The 24,730-nt window shown below is 42.7% G+C and overlaps 1 protein-coding gene across 4 annotated transcripts in view; it reads right to left on the bottom strand.

The window, feature by feature from the left end:
- The window catches only part of USP8 (ubiquitin specific peptidase 8), a 147,681-nt gene that overhangs the window by 121,685 nt on the left and 1,266 nt on the right, over positions 1 to 24,730 (bottom strand). The gene's annotated exons all lie outside the window — the stretch shown is intronic.

Below are 24,730 nucleotides of genomic sequence, written 5' to 3'. Positions count from 1 at the left end.
TGACCGGGACTAGAACCCGGTGTGCCATTGCCGCAAGGTGGAGGATTAGCCTATTGAGCCGCAGCGCCGGCCTCAATTTTTGTTTTTTGTAAATATTTTCTCCCAACTTGTATCTTTTCATTCTATTAAAGGCCTTTAAAATTTAAGAGCGCAAGAGGTCTTGAGTCAAAAAGCTTATGGGACCAACTTTCTGATTAAGTGGGCTAAGTCACCGCCTGTATCATATGGGCATCAGTTTGTGTCCTGGATGCTCCACTTCCAATCCAGCTCTCTGCTAATGTGCCTGGGAAAGCAGCAAAGGATGGCCCAAGTACTTGGACCCCTGCAACTATGTGGGAGACCTGGAGGAAGCTCCTGGCCCCCTGCTTCAGACTGGTCCAGCTCTGGCCATTGTGGCCATTTGAGGAATGATCCAGCAGATGGAAGATTTCTCTGTTTCTCCCTTTCTCTCTGTAACTTTGCCTTTCAAATAAATAAATCTTTAAAAAAAGTTTGTGAATTTTTGTCTTACAGCATTTTAATACAGTTACCTTTCATTTCAAAGATAGAACAAGAGATATGAAGGGAGGAGTGCTTCCCTGGGAACTCCATGCATGTAATCATGAGATTGGTTGGTGAGGGTTTCATAGAATCCTGAGTGTCAGAAATCTATTAACCAATAAGATGAGCATGGTCTAAAAGAAATACTCAAAACTTTATATAACATAGGAGAATAAATTGAAACACACAATGTTCTTGGATTAGAAATGGAACACTACTTAAAATGCAATTCCAAACAAAATTTGCATTCTCTGAGTTAGCAACATTATTTTTATTTATTTGAAAGGCAGAGACATAGATCTCTCATCTGTTTACTCTCCAATGCCTGGAACAGGATGAAGACAGCTGGAAGCTCAACCCAGGTCTTCCAAGAGGGAGGCAGGGACCCAACAACATAAGCCATCACATGCTGCCTCCTAGAGGAAGTTAGAATTGAGAGCAGAACTGGAACTCACAAAAAGGCACTCCATTCCACAATATGGGCATCTCAAGCAGCACTATACCCACTATGCCAAATGCCCACATGAACATTAGTTTTTTAAATTTTCTTTTAAAAAAAGATTTATTTATTACATAGAATGAGGCAGAGAGAGAGGGAGGTCTTCCATCTGCTGGTTCACTTCCCAAGTGGCCTCAATGGCTGGAGGTGTGCCGACCCAAAGCCAGGAGCCAGGAGCTTCCTCTGAAGTCTCCCATGCAGGTGCAGGGGGCTCAAATACTCAGGCCCCCTTCTACCACTTTCCAGGCCATAACAGAGAGCTGGATCAGAAGTGGAGCACTGGGACTCGAACTGGTGCCCATATGGGATGCTGGCACTGCAGGCAGTGGCCTTACCACTACATAGAGTGCCGGTCCCAAGATTTATTTTAAAAGAGTTACACAGAGGAAGAGAGAGATTGTCCATCTATCGGTCCACTTCCCAGATGGCAACAATGGCCCAGAGTGGGCCAGGCCGAAGCCAGGAGCTTCATTTGGTTCTCTGATGTGGGTGCAGGGGCCCAAGCACTTGGGCCATCCTCCACTGCTTTCTCAAGCACATCAGCAGGGAACTGGATTGGAAATGGAGCAGCTGGAAGTTAAACTGGTGCCCGTATAGGATGCTGGCACCATAGGTTAACCCACAGTGCCCAAAGCACTGCCCCTCAATATTACTTTTAAAATCAGGAATCTATGGTAATCTTAATCTTCAGTTCATTTTTTCACCCTACCCTCCAGATGTCCCCACTGAAGGTATTCGTACAGTTTTCTTCTGAATGGTGAATAATTTATGAACAAGGAAGCTTCTAAAAACAAGGAGTTCTTGATTTCCATTCACCTTTTCAGGATCATTTCCTCTTCAGCATGCTGTTAATGTCCAAATATCAAGGAGACCAGAAGACTAGAAATGTGGCAACAAGAGTCACCAAGGCAATAATAATAGAATTACAAAGGAGAGACTGTCCAACATAGGAAGCAGTTCACACAACAGACTCACAGAATGACAATAGCTTTAAGTAACACGCTGACCTCAGAATCAGCCCTTAAGGCTTCCTGGTCTGGCTGACAAGCCAGTGAGAGCATTTCAGGCATGGAAAGCAGACACTGTGGTAAAAAATGTTCTACATGAAGGATCTCTGTGAGACAAGAAGTGGCCATCAAAGAAGGATGTACTTTTCTCTAAGGGAGGAGAAAACTTCCACTTTACTATGGCTTTGTCCAAATACTGATGGAGTTTGTAGATTCAAAAGGCTTCCACAGCCTAGGCAGCGCCTGTCAAGAGCCTCAGGTGATCACTGTCATACATAAGAAATGTTAATTGTTAAATTAACAACAGGAGTCACGAGCACTAACTCCCCATGCAGGACCTCTGACATCAATGAGTTATATTGAGAGTTAACTGTAAAACTAGTTCTCAGGTTTTGTGTGTGTGTGTGTGTGTGTGCGCGTGCAATCTGTTGAAATCTTTACTTAATATGAGTTGCTCTTCTGTGTACAAAGTTAATTGAAAATGAATCTTAATGGAGAATGGGACTGGCAAGGGAAGAGGGAGGAGGAGGAGGAGGGGTGGGAGTGTAGGTGGGAGGGCTAGTATGGTGGGAAGAGTAACTATATTCCTAAAGTTGTACTTATGAAATTTGTATCTCTTAAAAAATTTTAAAAACTAATCAACTTGAGAAAAGAAACTAATGAAAAGCATCAATAATTTTAGTATTTATATAAATTTAAAAAATGACAAATTACAATTTTGATACTGATTCAAATTTATTGAGAACAAGGTTGATAAAGATCTGATTTTAAAAAATCAAGGTATAACACAGAGAAGTGCACAAGATTGTACCTCAATGAATTTTCTCAAATTATATACACCTGTGTATACTATTAGCTCAAGAAAGATAATACCATATTCCCCAAATCTCACTTGTGTCCTTTTTAGTAACTACACTGCATCCCCCAAACACACACCAAAGGTAATCGTAATTTATTTTTTTTTTAAATACTGAAAGGCATTGAGAACGACAGAGATTTCTCCCATATGCTGTTTCATTCTCCAAGTCCATACCATTTGGGCAGGCACACAAGGAAATAAGGAGCCAGGATTGCAATCCAGATCTTCTACATAGATGGCAGGGATCCAACCACTTGAGCCAACACTTGTTACCTCCAAAGAAGGAATCAGAAGTGGAGTTGACTTGAACCCATGTCTTTTTTTCCTTCTATTTATGGAACAGGTACTCTTGTTTTTTTAAGATTTTATTTATTTATTTGCGAGGTAGAGTTACAGTGAGAGGAAGAGATAGGTCTTCATTCCGTTGGTTCACTCCCCAAATGGCTGCAACAGCTGGAGCTGTGCCGACCTGAAGTGAGGAGCCAGGAGCTTTTTTCCTGGTCTCCCATGTGGGTGCAGGGGCCCAAGGACTTGGGCCATCTTCTACTGCCTTCTCAGGCCATAGCAGAGAGCTGGATTGGAAGAGGAGCAGCCAGGACTAGAACCAGCACCCATATGGGATGCCGGTGCCACAGCACCAGCCCCACAAATTTTTAAATTTACTTGAGATGTAGAGAGGTAGAGAATCTTCCATCTGCTGCTTCACTCCCTAAATGGCTGCAATGGCTGCAGCTGGGCCGATCTGAAGCCAGGAGCTCCTTTTGGCTCTCCCACAGGGGTGCAGGGGCCCAAGGATTTGGGCCATCTTCTACTGCTTTTCTAGGCCATAGCAGAGAGCTGGATCAGAAGAGCAGCAGCTGGAACTAGAACTGGCACCCATACTGGATGCTGGCACTGCAGGTGGTAGCTTTACCCTCTATGCCACAGCACTGGCCCCTGCACAAATTCTTCATATATTTTGTGTATTAATCCTTTCATTTACATATTAGCATATCTCAAGTCCATGACTTGCCTTTTCATTATCTCACTGGTATCTTTTAAATTTCTTTTTATGTAATCAAGAGGCAGAGATAGAGTGAGAGAGAGAGAGCACTCACCCATGTATTTGTTTACTCCCTAAATGCCCACAATCACAAGGACTGGCCTGGGTTGAGGCCTGGGGATCAGAAACTCAATCCAGGTCTCCAAATGGGTGGCAGGGACCTAACTATTTGAATCATCACCTGCTGTCTCTCATGGTGCACATCAGCAGGCAGCTAGAATTGAGAGCAGAGCTGGGACTCAGATCCAGGTACTCCAATATGAGATATGGGCATTCCTCATGGCATGTTAATCACTAGGCCAAGTGTCAAATGTCTACGTATTATTGGTTTCTTTGGTGAACAAAAATTTGTAATTGTTTAATTATCCAAATTCACAATTTCTCTTTTCCATGGCTTTTTTTTTTTTTTTTTGGTGTGTGTTCTATTTATAAAATCTTTGCCTACTATATGGTCATAATACTTTTTTCTTTTCTGGTTGTATTACTCTTTTACTTGTGACTTAAAATGTCACAAGTTGAGAAGTTGTATAAATCAGAAACTATCAAATAAAAGGACTATTTAAAGAGCCACTGACAGAACAAAGTGATCTCAAACCTGAAGTAATTGAACAAGCAGCTCTCTTGAGCAGGAATGCTGGGGAAAAGAATTACACAACTCCCACTCTACTTCAGTCTTATTTCCTTAAGTAGGCTATGTTGCAAACTAATCAGAAAACTGGTTTAATCGTCAAGAGATGGGCGGGGGGAGGGGGGGAGATTTTTCCACATCTTCTGAAGTACAATCTGAGTCTACCTAACTCTTCTATCTTAAAGTTTCTATCACAGAAATATTTCATATCTTTCCAAGGTTATACAATACCTCGATACTTTGACCTCACTGCATCAGTTGCCCTTTGTTCTTTCATCTTCATTTTAATCTACTTTTCATTTTCTTTTCAAATCACAAACAAGTTCTGAATCCCCAACTTCATAATGGAAATCCTATGTTCCTCATGTACTCTTTTCCCTAACTGCTAAGTCCACAGAACAGTGACAGTTGCCCTCTACTTTCTCACTTTCCATTTCTCCTTAACCACTTGCTCCACTTATTTACTGTTTCTACCCACCACCAAAAGCCACTCTTGAAGCCTCTCAAAATTAGCCATGTCCATACTGAACTTCTTCACTTCTCACAAGCCATAGTTTTTTAAAAAATTTATTTATTTGAAAGTCAGAGTTATACACATACAGAGAGAGAGAGAGAGAGAGAGAGAGAGAGAGAGAGAGAGAGAGGTCTTCCATCAGATGGTTTACTCCCCAGCTGGCCACAACGGTCAGAGTTGTGCTGATCTGAAGCCAGGAGCCAGGAGCTTCTTCCTGGTCTCCCATGTGGGTGCAGGGGCCCAAGGACTTGGGCCATCTTCTACTGCTTTCCCAGGCCGTAGCAGAGAACTGGATCGGAAGCCAGGCAGCCAGGTCTTGAACCGGCACCCATATGGGATGCTGGTGCTTCAGGCCAGGGTGTTAATCTGCTGTGCCACAGCACCGGCTCCCGTATCTGTTTCTTATTTCTGTTAATGGTCCATCATCTTCTCAGATACTCAGGTTGCTGATAATACACTCAAAATACTTTTTCCATTTGGCCTCTCCTTTCCATTTCTCCTGCTATTTTCTGTATGATTACATAACCTCTTTCCTAGCCATAATAATGGTTTCCTAATTGCCTTCCTTTCTCCTAATGTGCCCAATCCAGCCCATGGTTCCAAGCCTACATAATCTTTTAAAAAACATTTCATTTATTTCAAAGTCAGATTCCTATCCAAATGCCTGCAACAGCAGGGCTGTGTCCAACGGAAGCTAGGAACCCAGACTTCAATCTAGGCCCCTACAAGAGTGGCAGATTCCTAAGTATTTGAGCCATCTCCTGATGCATCCCAGAGTATGCATTAGCAGGAAGCTGGACCTGGAAGCAGAGCTGTGACCTGAACCCAGGCACTCACATATAGTATGTGGGTATCCTAAGTGGTGCCTTAACTGTTATGTCAAACGCCCATCCCTACAGGACTAATCTTAAAGTTCCAACCTTATCATGTCCTCTTTTGAAGATCTTTAACAACTTGTCCTACTCTCTATAGTTCCCAACACAAACTGGAACCAGTTTATTTGTTCTTTTCATTCACCCATATTATAGTCAGACTATTGTACTCCGTGCTTTCTTCTAATTTTCCTGTCACACATCCTTCTATTTTTTCCCTACTTCTGAATGTCTAAATTCTTCCAATTTTTTCAAGGTGAAAGGTGGACTCCTTAATGAATAGCTTTTCCCATCTTCTCTTTATGGTAAATCATCTTTATCCTTCAAGATCCAGTTCAGGCCAGCGCTGTGGCTTAACAGGCTAATCCTCCGCCTTGCAGTGCCGGCACATCAGGTTCTAGTCCCGGTTGGGGCGCCGGATTCTATCCCGGTTGCCTTCTTCCAGGCCAGCTCTCTGCTATGGCCCGGGAAGGCAGTGGAGGATGGCCCAAGTGCTTGGGCCCTGCACCCGCATGGGAGACCAGGAGAAGCACCTGGCTCCTGGCTTCAGATTAGCGAGATGCGCCGGCCGCAGCGGCCATTGGAGGGTGAACCAACGGCAAAAAGGAAGACCTTTCTCTCTATCTCTCTCTCACTATTCACTCTGCCTGTCCAAAAAAAAAAAAAAAAAAAAAAAAAAAATTCCAGTTCAAACATAATTTCATCCCTATAATGTCTGCAGGCTGTTAATAACTCTTGTACTCTGTTTCCCAGCACACTGAATATTGAATTGGAATTATTTTCTCCTTACTAAACCCTTAACTTCTCAAAAGCAAGTGTAGGATAAATTTAATCTTTGCATCCCTGGTATCTAGCATAATACTTTGTATAGGGACTAATAAATTTATTTCACAATAAATTTCTATTAACTGAGTGAACCTATTTTCATATTCTCTAGATGGAAGTAATTTTTCCTTATTAAATTGTCCTATAATTTTCTCTATACATCTCATATCATTTTCTACTTTATGTGATTTTTGCTTATGTAAATATCTTATATTCATTGATGGATGGTTATCATCCAAAGGCCAGAAACTTCTTGTCATCTAAGGGCCTCATGGAGGATACCAAGAACACCCTTAAATAGGCTCTCTTGGTCTTTGATCATAGCATACTGACACACCTCACAACAGCAATGTTCCAAAGCTGAAGTGCTAGAAACAGGCCTAGGCAAGCTACTACGAGACAATTTTGCTTCTGTCTTTAAAAGCTGGTAGTACAGGTTTCTGCACTGCTGCTTGGGAAAGCTATTCATCTGTTTCATTAATCCTTGTGGAAATAGAGGGGAATGAGGTGAACATTATTATTTCAACTTACAAATAAGGAAAGAAGGCTCGGAGTGCTCAGTGACTTAGTTATCATGCAGCTGGTGAGAACCAGGACTTGAAAGCAGCTATGTGCAACTCTGCAGCACAAGCCCTTTCCCATGCCATCATGGGACACTCAGGTTTCTGAGAAAAACACTGGGGAAAACCCTTGAATCTAAGGGGAGCATAACCTGCCAGGACCCAGGGGCAGGCTTGCACAAAAACTGTACTGAGGAAATCCTTGAGGAGTATAAATCAACTTATCAACTTTTATCTTGAGCATAAGGAAAACACCTACTTCCCAACGGGGCTAGGGTTAGAGACTGTTTCTCCAAGAATAGAGAGAAGATGGTAGCTATGGTTGTGGGAAAAGGGAACAAAAGCTACAGGACTTAACAGCTGGGAAGAAACATTAAAACAGACTGCAAATCAAGCTGAACTCACTACAGGGGGAAATATATTGAAGGGGACACCAGAGGTAGACAGGCTTTGTTCAGTTCAACTACCATTAAGTATGCTAGACACCACAGTCAATGTGAAGAACACAAATGGCTCCTGCCTTCAAGTTTGATAGTCTGCCCCAGGCACTCTGTAGACAGGAAAGGGAGGCAGGGTGCCAGGGTGGGGCCTTTTCTAAAAGGCCTGAGTCTAGATTGATCCCATCCCAAAGCTAGGATAGGAGAGGAGCCTGTGGGTTATTAATAGCAGGCAGGCTAAAAGACTCTCGCAGGTTACCTAACACTGGGCCTGATGATTTGTAGTCTTGTCTAATACCTACATATATGTGAGTGGCAGGGGATGTGTCACCCACTGCTTAGGTGCTATCAAAAAAAAGGATATTTCATTATCTTTGTTTTCTGTTGCTGTAACAAAATATCTGAAATTGGGCAATGTATAAAGACAGGTTTATTCAGTTCACAGTTCTGGAGACAGGAAGTCCATGAGCATGGCTTCTGTATCTGCTAAGCATCTGGTGGAGGGTTCTGGTTGCATCCTAACATGGCAGAGGGCATCAGAGAGTGAGGCAGAGCAAGAGTCTGAGTTCAGATTCTCTTCTCATCAAGCTTCTAAAGGTATCCTGAGGCTCCATCCTCATCTTACCTAATCCTAATTACCTCATAAAGGTCCTGCCTTCAAATACCATTAACAGATGAATTTGGATTAAGTCTCCAACACATGATTTTGAAGGGACACATCAAAACCATGGCACCTGTTCTCTGGCCCCCAAAATTCATCTCCTTACATGTAAAACACATTCATTCTAATAGCTATCAGTTCATTTAAAAAAATATTTATGCATTTAAGAGGTAGAGTTACAGATAGACAGAGGGGTCTTCTATCTGTTGGTTCACTCTCCAAATAGCCATAAGCAGAAAACTGGATTGGAAGAGGAGCAGTTGGGTTATGAACCAGTGCCCATATAGAATGCTGGTGCTGCAGTTGGAAGCTTAGCCTACTACACCATAGCACCATCCCTCTAGCCATCAACTCTTAACGCATTCCAGCATAAACTCCAAAGTCCAAGTCTAGAATCTCATCTGAAACAGATATGACTGTGCCATAGTTTAAATGTTTTGTCCGTATCAGGACTCAGGTTTAGGGGCTAGGCACTTAGCTCAGCTGTGAAGATGCCTGCATCCCAAGCTAGAATACCTGGGTATGATGCCCGGTTCTGGCTCCTGACTCTACCTTCCTGCTAATGCAGACCCTGGGAGGTAATGGTGATGACTCAAGTAATTGAGTTCCTACCACCCATCATATGGGAGACGTGGGTTGTTTCCAGATCTTGGCTTTCGTCTTCCTCAAGGCCTGGCTGTTATGGGCATTTGAGGAGTAAATCAACATACGGGAGCTCTATTTGTCTCCCTCCCTCTCTCTCTCTCTCTTTTAATCTGACAGGTAATTATAGACAGTGAGAGAGAAAGGTCTTCCCTCAGTTGGTTCACTCTCCAAATGGCTGCCACGGCTGGTGCTGCGGCAATCTGAAGCCAGGAGCCAGGTGCCCCCTCCTGGTCTCCCACGCGGGTGCAGGGCTCAAGCACTTGGGCCATCCTCCACTGCCCTCCCGGGCCACAGCAGAGAGCTGGACTGGAAGAGGAGCAACCGGGACTAGAACCCAGTGCCGGCACTGCAGGCGGAGGATTAACTAAGTGAGACACGGCGCCAGCCCGTCTCCCTCTCTTTAACAAAAATTAAAAAAAAAAAAAAAAAGAAAAAAAAGTTAAAGTTGATTAATAATCCAACAATGGTCCCTAACTGTTGAAGTGAAAGGAAGAGTCCCATGTCTCTCATCAGCCATCAATGCTGCTTCCCAGGGACTTCACTGGTGGGGATCCCAAACCAGAAACTGAGTACAGGTATTCCTACGCTGGATGTGGCTGTTTTAACCACTAGGCTAAATGCCCACCCCACAATTCTCATCTTAAACCAAAAGTCAGAAATGATTAAATTGTGAGAAAGGAATGTGGAAAACTGAGCTATGTTTCTTGCGTCAGTTAGCAAAGTTGCAAATGCAAAGAAAAAGTTCTTAAAGGAGATTAAAACCATTACTCCAGTGAACACAAGTGGCAGGAAAGCAAACCAGCCTTATTGCTGACTGGAGAAAGCTTCAGTGGTCTGGATAGAAGAACAAACAAGCCACACTTTTTTTTTTTTTTAACACTAGAGTGGCTAATGTCAGGCCTACAGGCTGTGTAAAGCCTGTAAAATCATTTGGTATGGCCCTGCGAATGCAACCACGGTGGGACTTGAGATTCAACAAATCTATAGCAGGGGCTGGTGCTAGGGCGTAGTAGGTTAAGCCTCTGCCTGAAGCACCAGCACCCCATATGGGTGCTGGTTCCAGTCCTGGCTGCTGCTCCTCTGATCTGGTTCTCTGCTTATGGCCTGTGAAAGCAGTGGAAGAGAGGACGGCCCAAGTCTTTGGGCCCTGCACCCACATGGGAGACTTAGAAGTTCCTGGTCTCGGATCAGCCCAGCTCCAGACACTGCAGCCATTTGGGGGAGTGAACCAGCAGAGAGAAGTCCTCTTTCCTGGTTTCTCCCTTTCTAATAAATAAATCTTTAAAAAAATCTATAGCAGGCTATTTAACAAGTTGATCATTTTGTATGGCTTATAAATATCCAAATGGCCCTTCAAAAGAAAAAGGTCCTCTGCCCGACCCCACGCCAAAGCCTACCCCAGGACAAGGTCCTGTCTTTCTTCAATTCTATGCAGGCTGAGGTGAAGATCCTACAGAAGGAAAGTTGTAAGTTAGCACATGTGGTAGAATGAGAAGGCCGTGCCAAGATGGTGCTGGAGAGTGAGTGTCAGTTACTCAGGAAATGGCTTTGGAACCCACCTGGCAAAGGAGCCTGCTTGGCAACAGGCAGTGATTGGTTACGGCATACACTGCCCCTTGACCAGATTGGCTGCCTCAGCTATATAAGCTGCTGCACCAACTGAAATAAACAAGTCTGCAAGCTGCTTGCCTCTAGCCCGCTTTCACCCAACTCCCAGTGTCTGTCATGACTCCGCGCCTCTTGCCCCCACCGCGCTTCTCCTCTCAGAACAAATCCACAACAACAAGCACAGATTGGTTTACAAGATTAAAGTTGCTATTTTCATAATATACAAGTGCAAGGTGAAGAAAGTGCTGGTCTGGAAAGTGTGGCAAGTTATCCAAAAAACTTAGCTAAGATTATTGATGAAGCTGGCTATACTAAACACGCATATATTAGAAGATGCTACCTAGGATTTCTATAGCTAGAAGGAAATCAATGCCTGGCTTCAAATCCTCAAAAAAAGAGGTTGACTCTTTTGTTAGGGGTTAATGCAGTTAGTTGAAGCCAACGCTCATTTTTCATTCTGAAAATGCTAAGGCCCTTAAAAATGTCTTAAATTAACTTTACCTGTGCTCTACAAATGTGAACAACAAAGCCTGGATGACAGCATATCTGTTTACAACATGGTTTACTGCATATTTTAAGCCCACATTATTGCCTATTAACAATGTCCCTGGTCATCCAACAGCTCTGATGGGGATGTATGATAAGTTTAATGTTTTCATGCTGGCAGCACAAATCTTATTTGAGAAATATATTTGGTAAGGCTATTGCTGCCATACAAAGTGATTCCACTGATGAATCTGGGCAAAGTTAAAATAAAAATCTTCAGGAAAGAATTCACCATTCCAGATGCCATTATGAATATTCACGATTCACAGGAGGAGGTTAAAAAAAAGTTGATTTCAACCCTCATGTATGACTCTGAGGGGTTCAAGACTTCAATGGAGGGGCCAGCGCTGTGGCGCAGCAGGTTAACACCCTGGCTTGAAGTGCTGCCATCCTATATGGACGCCGGTTTAAGACCCGGCTGCTCGACTTCTGATCCAGCTCTCTGCTATGGCCTGGGAAAGCAGTAGAAGATGGCCCAAGTCCTGGTTCCTGACTCCTGGCTTTAGATCGGCACAGCTCCAGGCGTTGAGGCCAACTGGGGAGTGGATGAAAGACCTCTCTGTCTCTGCCTCTCCTCTCTCTGTGTAGCTTTTTCAAATAAATAAATAAATCTTTAAAAAAACAAAAAGACTTAAATGGAGTAATTGCATATGCCATTGAAACAGTAAGAGAACCAGACTTAAAAGTTAAGGCTCACAGTTTGAGACCTGGCTGCTCCACTTTTGATCCAGTTCTCTGCTGTCGCCTGGGAGGGCAGTGGAAGATGGACCAGGTTCGGGGACCCTTTCACCTGCATGGGAGACCTGGAGGAGGTTCCTGGCTTCAGATTGGTGCAGCTCCGGCTGCTGCAGCCATCTGGGGAATGAACCAGCAGAAGGAAGACCTCTCTCTCTCTCTGCCTCTCTGTAACTCTTTCAAATAAATAAAAAAACTTAAAAAAAGTTAAGGCTCAGAGCCTGAAGACATGACTGAATCGCTACAATGTTATGATAAAACTTTACCTATAAAGAGCTACTTGTTGCCAGTGAGCAAAGAAAGCAGTTTCTGAGACTGAATCTACTTCTGGTGAAAATGCTATGAACACTGTCAAAATGATAGGAAAGGATTTAGAAGATTACATAAAAGTAGTCCATAAAGCGGCAGTAAGATTTGAGAGGACTCCAATTTTTTACAAGTTCTAATGTGGGTAAAATGCTATCAACAAGCATCACATGCTACAAAGAAGTGTTTCATGGTAGGAATTCAATCAATGCAGTAAACATTCTTGTTCCTATTTAAGAAACTGTCACAGTCCACCAAACCGCACCCTGGTCAGCAGACATCAACAATTGAGGCAAGACTCTCTATTTCCAAAATGACTTGACTTGCTATAGTCTTGCGATGATTATTAGCATTTTTAAGCAGCATTTTTGAATTAAGGTCTATACATTGTTTTTTTTAGACACATGCTATTGCATATTTTATTAAGACTACAGGAGTACAAACACAACTTTTATATGCACTGGGGAAAAGTAGTGTGTCATTTGCTTTATTATGTTGTTTTATTAAGGTGGTCTGAGAAAAAAACGCTGCAGTATCTCTGAGGTATGTCTGCAATTCATACCACTCCATTGTTACAACCAGATTGGGAATAGGAGATATTTCCAAGCTCTTCTACATTATAAACTTGGAATGTCCTTGGGAAGAAATAAGAAAAGCAATGACCGAGCGGCTGGGCTAAATGCCCAGAATTAACTGGGGGATGTTCCTACTTTGCATTTATTCTCTCTTTAGCTGTACAAGTAGACAGAGAGGGCACAGGGGTGTGTTGGGACTGAGCTCTTAATTTATGTTCTGAAAGGACAATGAGAAAGTGTCAGTATCAGTTCAGCATCTTGAATACTGAGCAACAGAAATAGAGTCGAATGCTCGAAGAAGCAAAACTTGGTGATTTAGGTTTGGGAATTTGGTCAGTTCATTCTTCTATGGCTTCTATAAGGCCCAGTACACCTTTGGCTCCTGCCACTGAACTCTAGCTGCTTAACAGGAAAGGAGAGGACACACTCCAGAAATCTTGCACATTTTCACACTTGAGTTTTCTTCTACTTGTTGTGCCAGGCTTTTACTCAAGAAAGAACACAGCAGGGAGGAAAGAGGAGCCAGTCACATTTGAGAAGCTGCATGGTGTTTAGTAGAAACAAAGCAAGAGTTTGGATGGAGGCCCACATAGTGGGAATAAAGGTCTAATTTTCCTATTTTCTGCCTGCTTAACTAGAGCTCTATCTTCCCACTTGTAAAGATTAAATGAAATAATCTGTGTGAAAGCTAAATAAATGTATGAGAATGAAGTAGTGTATACTAATATCTAGCATTTTAATTTCCATGTATTACAGTATGACATGTAACTTGAATATATACTAACTTTAGCAGGCAACAGAACCACAAAAGTTAAGATAATCGAAGTGTAATTATAGTTATTGGCTATATATAATTATAGTTGACCTTAGCACCTTACCAGGGCAGGTGTTATGGAACAGTGAGAGTTGTCACTTGGGACACCTGCATCCCATACTGGAGTGCCTAGGTTTGCGTCTCTGCTCTGCTTTGGATCCAAGTACTTGAGTTCCTGACACCCAAGTGGCAGACCCAGATGGAGTTCTGGCCTCCTGGGACTGGCTAAGCCCAGCCCTAGCTGTTGCTGGCAATTGGGGAACGAACCAGCAGATGAAGATACCTTTGTCACTCTGCCTCTCCGATAAATAAAAATAGTAAAATTTTTTTTTTTATTTTTTTTTTATTTTTGACAGGCAGAGTGGACAGTGAGAGAGACAGAGAGAAAGGTCTTCCTTTGCCGTTGGTTCACCCTCCAACGGCCGCCACGGCTGGCGCGCTGCGGCCGGCACAGCGCGCTTATCCGATGGCAGGAGCCAGGTGCTTCTCCTGGTCTCCCATGGGGTGCAGGGCCCAAGGACCTGGGCCATCCTCCACTGCACTCCCTGGCCACAGCAGAGAGCTGGCCTGGAAGAGGGGCAACCGGGACAGGATCGGTGCCCCGACCGGGACTAGAACCCGGTGTGCCAGTGCCGCAAGGCGGAGGATTAGCCTAGTGAGCCGTGGCACCGGCCAAAATATTTTAAAAAAACTTATAGGAATTTTCAACACATAAAGAAGCAGAGAATAAAAACCTCCAGATATCCACCATCCAGCTTATACAATTATTACTCAACTATTACTTTCTTTTGATATAGCCAACCATATACACCCCAACACCACAGTACTTTTGAAAAACATCCCAAATATCATTTCCTCTAAAATATGTTAGCATGTCTCTGAGTTTTAAAAATTCATATCATTTACACCATTCTTTTTAATTTTTAAAAGATTTATTTGAAAGTCATAGTTAAACAGAGAGAAGAGGCAGAGAGAGGCAGCGAGAGAGAGAGAGAGAGAGAGATTCTTCCATTCGCTGGTTCAATCCCCAATTGGCCGCAACAGCAGGAGCTGCGCCAATCCGTAGCCAGGAGCCAGAAGCCAGAGGACCCCTCCAGGTCTCCCATGTGGGTACAGGGGCCTAAGCACTTGGGCTATCTTCTACTGCTTTCCCAGGCAACAGCGGAGAGCTGGACTGGAAGTGGAGCAGCTGGGTCTCGAACCGGCACCCATATGGGATACTGGTGCTTCAGGCTAGGGCGTTAACCTGCTGCGTCACAGCGTCATCCCCTAACACCATTCTCATATCTAATATCAAACAAAATTAATGATTTCTTGTTATCTTCAAATATCCAATCATGTATCTAGTATCACTTATAGCTCATTAGGCAAATGAATTTAACTACATTTACATATCTCTTTTAACTTGAGATGGAAGAGGAGCCCGAAATCCAAGCAACTCCTGAGAGGTAAATTAAAATTCAGATACTGGGGGACGGTGCCGCAGGCAGAGGATTAACCTAGTGAGCTGCGGCGCCGGTTTTGTCCTGGTTGCTCCTCTTCCAGTCCAGCTCTGTTGTGGCCAGGGAAGGCAGTGGAGGATGGCCCAAGTGCTTGGGCCCTGCACCCTCATGGGAGACCAGGAGGAAGCGCCTGGCTCCTGGCTTCGGATCAGCGCAGTGCGCCAGCCATAGCAGCCATTTGGGGAGTGAACCAATGGAAGGAAGACCTTTCTAACTCTGCCTGTCAAAAAAAAAAAAAAAAAAAAAAAAAAATTCAGATACTGGGGCTCGTGCTACAGCATAGCTGGTAAGGCTGCAGCCTGCAATGCCAGCATCCCACATGAGCACTGGTTTGAGGCCTGGCTGTACCACTTCTGATCCAGCTCCCTGCTAATTCACCTGGGAAAGCAGCAGATCCCTGCCACCCATGAGGGAGACTGGATGAAGCTCCTGGCTTCGGCCTGGCCTGGTCCTGGCTTTTGTGGCCATCTGGGCACTGAACCAGTAGATGGATGATCTTTCTCTCTGCCTCTGCCTCTCCTTCTCTGTAACTGACTTTCAAATAAATCAATCTTAAAAAAAAAAAAAAAAAAAACCTCAAAGACATTCATCAAATTGGAGAATTTCCCAACAGTCACCTTTCATGACTAAAGAGGTCATTGTTTCCAAACTGTGCAGGGACTATATGGACAGTATGTTGGTCCCAGTTAACTTCAAGGACAGGATACTATTAACAGTTATGGCAATTATTTTTGAACAGACCTTATGAAAACTAGAGACACACTGTTTAGTTGGCTTGGTCTGTGAAAAACTATAGACACATCGTCTCAACCAGCTTGGTTGCCATAGCAAAATACCAGTTGTGAGGCTTAAATAACAAATTTATTTCCCACAATTTTGGAGGCGAGGAAGTCTAAGCTTCCAGCCAATTTGGTTGTTGGTGAGGGCTTTCTAACTAACTTGAAGAGGGCCAACTTCTCACTTCATCTTTTTCTTTTTTTAAAGATTTATTTATTTATTTGAAAGAGTTACACAGAGAAAGAAAGAGAGGCAGACAGAGAGGGAGGTCTTTCATCTGCTGGTTCACTCCCCAGTTGGCCAGAACTGCACCAAGCTGAAGCCAGGAGCTTCCTCCAGGTCTTTCACGTGGGTGCAGGGGTCCGAGGACCTCGACCATCCTCCACTGCTTTCCCAGGCCATAGCAGAGAGCAGGATGGGAAGTATAAGAGCCAGGACTCAAGCTGGCGCCCGTCTCCTCACTTCATCATTTACACAGTTTTTCTTTGTTCTTGATGAGATATCCTACTCCTCCCTTAAGACCACTAATCCAATTTTGAAAGCCCTACCCTCCTAAATATCTCTCAAAGATCCCATGTCCAAAAACCTCCCACTGGCAGAAGGGGCTTCAGAGCAAAAAACACATGGAGTCAGTACACTACAAAGTGAGAAGACATTTATACAGTTGGAAAAAAGGTGAGAAAGCATCAAGGATACACAAACCCACACACATTTCCAGCACATTAGCGTCAACTTGAAAATGAAGTTGAGGGGCTGGTGCTGTGGTGTAGCAGGTAATGTCGCTGCCTGTAGTGCCGGCATCTCAAATGGGCACGGGTTCGAGTCTTGGCTGCTCCACTTCTGATCCAACTCTCTGCTATGGCCTGGGAAAGCATTAGATGGCCCAAGTGCTTGGACCTTTGCACCCACGTGAGAGACTGGGAAGAGGCTCCTGATCGGCACAGCTCCACCCGCTGTGGCCACCTGCGGAGTGAACCAGCGGATGGAAGACTCCTCTTTCTGTCTCTCTGACTCTCCTTCTGTGTAACTCTGGCTTTCAAATAAATAAAGAAATATTAAAAAAAAAAAAAATGAGGCTGAGACTGAGCAAGCTTGGGTTACTGAATGATACTGTTTGTTAATTGATGACATACCAGAGTGTCTAAGTTTAATCCTTGTTAGCAGTGATGTGTTAGAGGAGTCCAAAAAGGAGAAAAGGAGAGGAACTGAAAGGGTAAACAGGAGCTTTCAAAAAATTAATAAATGAAGCATGAAGTCATTTTAGCAGATCTCCCTCTTTCAAACAAAAAACAAAGTCTGGGGAGCAGGTACTTGGTCTAGCTGTGAAGATGTAAGCATCCCACACGAGATTACCCTGGTTCAATAGCTGGTGTCAGCTTCCCAGTTACAGACCCTTGGAGACAAAAGTGATGGCTAAAGGAACTGGGTTCTTGCCACCTGCCACTGAAGTGGGAGACCTGAGTCCAGCCCTGGTGGTTTTGGCCACCGGGAGAGTGAATTAGTGGGGATGGCAGCTCTCTATCTCTTCTCCCTCCCCTCAAAAGCCTGTAAAGTGTTCTTTTCAAAGATCCCTTATGCCTTTTAGAATTTATTTATTGGAAAGGTAGGGTGAGAGAGCAACAGAAATAGATTCTCCATCCACTGGTTCATTCCCCAAATGCCTGCAAGTCAGGACTGTGCCAGGTTGAAGTCAAAAGCCTAGAACTTCATCCGGGGTTTCCACATGGGTGGTAAGGACCCAATTACTAAAGCCATCATCGGCTACCTCTCAGGGTGCACATAAGCAGGAAGTTGGATTAGAAGCAGAGCAGCTGGGACTTGAACCAGTACTCCATTATAAAATATGGGCATCCCAAGGGTTGGCGTACCCACTACTCTGCAAGCTCACCCCTTCCTGACTTTTAAAGGCATATAGTTGCTCAGGCGCTGGTAACATAGCTGTCCAGATAGTGCTGGTAAACCGAAAAATAACAAGAACCAACGTTTGAGTCCTTACCCTGTGCAAGTACTTTTCTAGGCACTTTACATGTGCTAATTATACAATACGAGGTAGATTCTATTACATTCTCTATAGATGCAGGATGTGAAGTATGGAGAGATTATGTTTCTCGCCCAAGGACTGACAGCTAGTATGTTATGTAGCTGAGACTGAAGAGCAGGCAGTTGGGCTCCAAAGGTTAAGATGTTTTATAATTTTAAATGAGTAAAAAGTCTGGTATGCCAGAGAGTTAGCATGCCACATCTATTCCTTTCCTTCCCGCCACGTGACTTTTGTTACAGCTCACTCAGGTGATTATTCCTAGAACACTTTCTTCACACCCTGATATAATCCCCAGTGCAGGCAGAATCCAAGGGGCCAATATTCCTTTCCCTTTCCTGTGCCACTTTAGCACCAAAGCAAGATTGATTTAAAAAAATCATTTTCAGCTATCATGTTGGGGAAATTTTTTGTGAAATTTGTAATTTTTTCCTCTTAGCAGTTTGATTCTCTGCAATCCCAACAAAGGCTGAAGGATCTTTTTCAATCCTGCTAGGCTTGCAAACGTGCCAAGAAAAAAACTCTGTAGGTGGAGCTGTTTGTAGTCATTCCTGGCCCCTTTCCAGGTTGCTGGCTGTTTTGACTGCATAAGCAACCATGTTTGTACTAGCTGTGGGTGTGCAGCTGCAGGAGCGGCAGCAAAGAATTTCTGTATCCTGAGCAAATTCTGTTAACTGAACTCCATTTCCTCCACTTAACCAAATGGTCTTGTTATTCGTCCTAAAAAGCTGGCAGGTAAAAATCCAAAAATTTGGCACTCTTCTAGTCTATCAGCAAGGTTGTGGAGAAACATTTGGTACATGAAGGGCATATTAAAAATTTTGCACAAGTCCACCTCTAGGAAGTGGGATATGCCATACAAGGAATAGATGGCCGAGTACAAGAAAATTCATACAAGAACCAATTAGAATATAAAGGATCAGAAACCCAATGCTCTTTAATTGGATAAAGACTAGTTAAATAATCTGCAGGGGTAAGGAAAAAAGGGCACCAATGTGGAAAGCCCAAGATATCTTAAGTGCAAGATACACAGAAGTATACATGGTATCCTACTCTCTGGATAAAAATCAGAAAAAATAAGGCTGTTTATTCTTACTTGCATGCATAAAATGGGAAGAAAAACCTATGGAAGAATACACAAGAAAACAAAGTAGAGGTTAGCTTGGGGGTTGGGAAGTAGGTGGACAGAAAATAGCAACGAGCTCTTAAAATGTTTCTGAACCAGTGAATAGATTATCCAGTCAACTAATTTTTAGAAATCTGCAGATCTAACCAACCAAAAGTTATTAAATGCCTACTGTGTTACAGTAACATACATGGGCGAGGCTGCCCAATGCAACCACCCCTGGGCTGCAAAAAATAAGGCTGAATGAATTCCTGGAAATCAAAGTTCTTGGTCCCTCTGGGGAATTCTGAGATCTGACTTTGCCAAAGAATTTTTAATTGCTTACTGCATGTCTTCTCTAGAACTCAGAGCAGGTAGAACAGAAATAGAAGACATCATGCTTCGCCAATCCATTTAAAACTCTTCAGCAGTCTGTCTGCCCCAAATCCCACATTCTTTACCTATAGATTTAAAAACAAATCACAATGAACTAGTAATTGCATTATGGCAGAACATTTTTCTTTTAGTTTTCTTTAATCTTATAATGCTATTTTTAATAATAAATAAACGGCTTTTAAAAACCTAGTAGGGAAAAGTGTTCTCTGATTGTGGTGGATTGAATTTTGAGATGCTATGGCTTTTCAAAAGGCATGTGTTCAGGGAGAGGCACTGTGGTGCAGTGGGTTAAGCTGCTGCTTGGAATGTCTACATCCCACACTGGAGTGCTGGTTCAAGTCCCAGCTGCTTTGCTTCTAATCAATTTTTTGGTCAATATGCCTGGGAAAGGCAGAGGATGATGGCCCAAGTACTTGGGTCCCTGTCACCCTTGTGGGAGACTTGGATGGCTTCTGGCTTCAGCCTGTCCTAGTCCAGGCATGAAGAGTGAACCAGTGGATGGGAAATCTTTCAAATAAATAAATAAAAACTACAAAAAAGCACATGTTCACCACCAGCAGAAACTAGGTTTGTTCCAAGTTTCAATGGTCTTCACTGGCAAAACCGTCTTCGTCTGTTCCCTCAGAATTTCAGGTGACTAACACAGAACTGTGAACCCAATGAAAAATGTTACCTAACATTTCTAATGTTTTCCAAAGTAAAGGACTCAAACCACTGGTGATACTCAAAATGGTAATAACCAGTACAGGAACAATCTCATAGCAAGAAATTTATTCTGTTTCTCTTCTATACAAGGTGTCAGATTCAGAACACTTGGCTGGCAAGTGTGTATAGGTAGGAATTAATAAATGGCTTTGTTTCGAGTATTCTAATTGTTACAGTTAATATCTTAATAATCCCCCATATTATTAGAGGCTTAGAACAGTGACATGTCAGGATTACTCACTCACAGAAGCATGAGAGAAGGAGTGAGTGTGCACACGCACGCAGGTGCTGCTGCCTCTGTTTTCAGTGCTTCTTTTTCCTTGATTCACATTCTAGAGTCTTCTGTAGCAGCCACTTCGCTCCCCAGGAATGGGGTAGTACACAGCATGAACTCAAGTCAGGCTGGTTTTAAATGCTGGTTCTTCATCTTATGGTGTGTATCTACAAAGTCAGTCTACCAAATGAGACTAAAATCGGCTACTTTGGAATCAGAGAGCAAATGTATAACAGCTGGCACAGTTTAACAGATGCTAAATAAACGCTAATTCCCTCTCCTTCCTTGACTTCTCCTCCTCTATCTTTAAAGACTTCATTTTTTCATGTTCTTTCATTCATTTCTATGGTTTTCATTATTATACTTAGATGGAAAACTTCTAAATCTTATCACCAATTCTGACCTTTTTTTTTTTTTTTATCAGAGTACCAAACTCTGGCTTGTGTTTAATAATAATTCCACCTTATAACATGGCATCATCTTAAACTCAGTATGTATAAAGTAGAAGTTCTCTCTCTCCTCACTTCTGCTCTTCCTTCTCTTAGTTTTCTCATTTCAACATGACATCATCGCTAACACTCAGGCTCAACATCTCAACCATCTTAACTCTTCCCCTTTTCCCATCCCGTCGAATCCGATATAAAATTTTTTGTGTCCTTTTACTAGCCTGCAAAGGATTATAAATAAAAAAAATTTGGTTTCATCACTATCCTCATCCTCCACACACAGATGAGAAAAGTTAGGAGAGAGGTCCTAAACATATGCCTTTAAAACGACAGCCCCCAAACTATTTAGAACTTATACTTCTGACTCCACACTGCAAGAATGCTCTTTCAACTTAGCACACTGCCTCAACTTCTCTAGGATCCTTCTCATCTGTCTCTCCTCTCCTTCACCTCTGCCATCCCCAGAATTCAGGCTTAAGTTATCTTTGCTACATGTAATGCAATATACGAAAACCCAACACTGTCTAGGAGAGTCTTTTCTAACTTATTAGAAAAAGCTCCTGCAGAATTTAATCTTATTTACTTATAAGAGAGAGAGCAAAAGATAATTTCCCACCTGCTGGCTCTCTTTCCAAATGCCTGCAATGTTTCTGACATTGCAGAGTATGAGATCCACTCCCATGTGGATACCAAGAATTCAACTACTTAGGCCATGACCAATGCCTCCCAGGGTCTGCTTTAGAAGGAAAACTGGAATCAGGACCCGGAACCAAGTTATCAAACCCAGGTATGTGGGCATCTAAACCACTAGGTGAAACACCCCCCAGCAAAATTTTTTAAGCATGAAATGCCTAATACACATACTAAAAACAAACTTATAGTTGAACAAATCAAAGTGAATACCCATGTAACCCCCAATTCGGGTCAAGTTAACAGAACTCTGCCAGTACTCCAGAAATACCTTGTTCTCCCGGAAGCATTATCACGCCAAACGATTTCCTTTCTTTATAGTTTACAATCTAAACGTATTATCCTTAATTCTGGTATGGTTTGCCTGCCCTTTGAACCTTGAGTATTCCAATGTGGTCACGCCAACATACTAAGTACAACAGTCAGTGTATAGCTGCTTCAATTCTTAATCAATATTTGGAATTTTCTGGGTTTTCTGTTTTAGTCACTCTGTTTAGTAAGAAGCTGTCTCCCACTGGAGGTAAATTTTCAACTGAGTACCTTTCCATGTTTACTGGTCATCTAGAGACACGTTTCATGAGGTGATTACGTTTTTTACCCATATTTCTGTTTTTATTTTTTAATGATTTGCGGGAATCTTTATAAAAAAATTCTAGAGAGGAGCAAAGCAGATGTATTTCTATGGTAGAAATGAATGCATCTGCTTGCTAATGTTAGGGTATCACTAATTCCTCTTACTGTGGCCCCACATTCACTAATGAATCCTTCTAGGAGATAATGTAGACAACTTCATTCATTCTATCTCAACAACATGCCAAGTCTCTGTGCCAGGAAATTCACTAGTTATTGGACATATAATGAGCAACAAAAGTAATAGAGCACTGCTTTGGATTAAGAAACCTGTATTGGAATCCTGACTCTAACATTCAAGAGCCTCTTGACTTTTTAAACCTATTTTAGCCTCAATTTCCTCATTGGAAAAATGGGATTAATAATCCCTCTTTTACAGTATTGCTGTGGGGTTTAAGTGAGACAATACATGAGGGTGCTTCAAAAAGTTAGTGGGAAAATGCAATAAAATATATTTATTTTGGTGCTGAAAAATTATGAAATCAATCCATACAAGAGGTCTTCAAAAAGCTCATGGAAAATCTATATTATGAAAAACTATGCAGATTTTAAATTTTTTTTGCACCCAAATAAACTTATTTTTAAATCCTACTTTCCTTGAACTTTCTCAAACACTCTCTTATATAACAGGCTTTGCACAATGGCTGACACACTAAAAACACATAATAATATTAGGGATTACAAGTCTGGTTATTTCTATGTATTCTTCCATGTCTGTAAGAAAAGAAAAAAAAAAGAACACAGTTATCTGTTCCTGTCTCAGCTATTATAGTTCTCATTATAAAATAAAAGAGACATCAGGATTTAGCTAAATTTCTGGGAATTTGGTCCTTCTGATTCCATTCATCTGAATGCTTCCAAAGCAGTGCTTCAAAAATTACCTGTGATTAAACATAATAGACACTTTCATAAAACATGCTGAAAAATTACTAGAAAAGGTAAATTAAAATATCAAAGACACTCAAGTAAAATAAAAGCCCCTGATTTTTATTAAAGTCACACACATAAAATTAATGTTAGACTGCTAAATTCTTACTGTCATTTTCTATAAATGCCCTATGACGGGCTAGTTTTTGGAATCCACAAGTCAAAGCAATCCTGAGTTACCTGCTGGCCACTCAGTGGTCTCTTTCTAGACTTAAGCATGATGTTCTAACATTCTCCTGCTCAAAAATCATCCACCGTACCTTTGTCTCTAGGGTAAAATCCCAGTCTTCTAATCTGACACCTCAGGCCTTCAGTCTACTTCCAAACAACTTTTAAGTCTGACCTTCTACTATCATCCTCTGTTCCACTAGGCTGCACCCCTCCCCCCCATTGGTGGCAAGGAAAAATGTGGCTAATGTAGGAATTAAAATGTTAATCTCCGCTTCAATTAAAAATCAAATTTAGGTGCAGGCCTTTAGCCTGCACCTCACATCAGAGCACCTGGGTTTGACTCCACCTTCCTGCTAATGCAAATTCTGGGCAAGCAGTGGTGACAGCTCAAGTAGTTGGGTTCCTGCCACCTACAAGGAAGACCTGGACTGTGTTCCCAGCTCCCCGCTTTGGCCTAGTCCTGGCTAGTGTGAGCTTTTGGGGAGTGAACCAGCAGATGGGAGCTCCTTCTCAAAAAAGTTAAAGTTAGGGGTAAGCTTTTGGCCTACTAGTTAAGACAATGCTTGGGATACCAGCCAGGAAACGCAGGAGTCTCCTAGGTGGGCAGTAGGAACCCAGGTACCTGAGCACCTGTGGCCTCCCAGGATGCACATTAACATGAAGCTGGATTTGAAGTGAAGGAGCTAGATTTACGCCAGGCACTCCGATAAGGGTAGTGGATGTCTCCAACGGTGACTTAACCGCTGTGCTGAAAGCCAGCCTCTCTCCCCTCAGTTCTAATTGCTGCAGACATCACCACCCTCCAGCTGCTCCACTAACACACACAGAACTCAGCAACCACTCCGGCCATTCTTTCCCCCTGTTTGCCACTACCTCAGGCCAAGTGCTGTTTTCTTCAAACAGCTCTCCTGGCCTTGGATTTCTGAGTAACAGCTATCCCCCTACAATGCAGCTCTGATTTCCTGACACCACTAGTGAAAATCTTTCAAAGACTTCTCCTGGCCTTCTCTAGACCTCTAGAAGGTCATTTCCAGGTGTTCCCGAGGCAACACTGTATTCCTCACCCAACCATCTTCCTGTCTGCCTACTAACCTTTCTACCTACTGCTGCCTTCATCTGGAAAGATCCCCCAACTCCTTTATGAGAAAAGTTGCTCCTCCCATGCCATTCCATGCCCTCTTACTGTCTACATCCTAAGAACAAGAGGCAAGATTCTATGGTTTTCCTGTTACATCAAATACATTCAATGTTAAAGAAAAGCATGACATCACCATTTTGGCAAATTTCTACCAACAGAAGCAATGCAAAACATTAAAGTAAAATGGACTATGGCTCCCATGCCACTTATTTTGCTTCCACTTTAGACACAAAACTTTAATAAGTTACACAAAGGTTA

This window comes from Lepus europaeus, chromosome 11, assembly GCF_033115175.1.
Source record: "Lepus europaeus isolate LE1 chromosome 11, mLepTim1.pri, whole genome shotgun sequence".
Taxonomy (NCBI): Eukaryota; Metazoa; Chordata; class Mammalia; order Lagomorpha; family Leporidae; genus Lepus; species Lepus europaeus.
The sequence above is the reverse complement of the archived record's forward strand: the minus strand, read 5'-3'. Positions and strand labels throughout refer to the sequence as shown.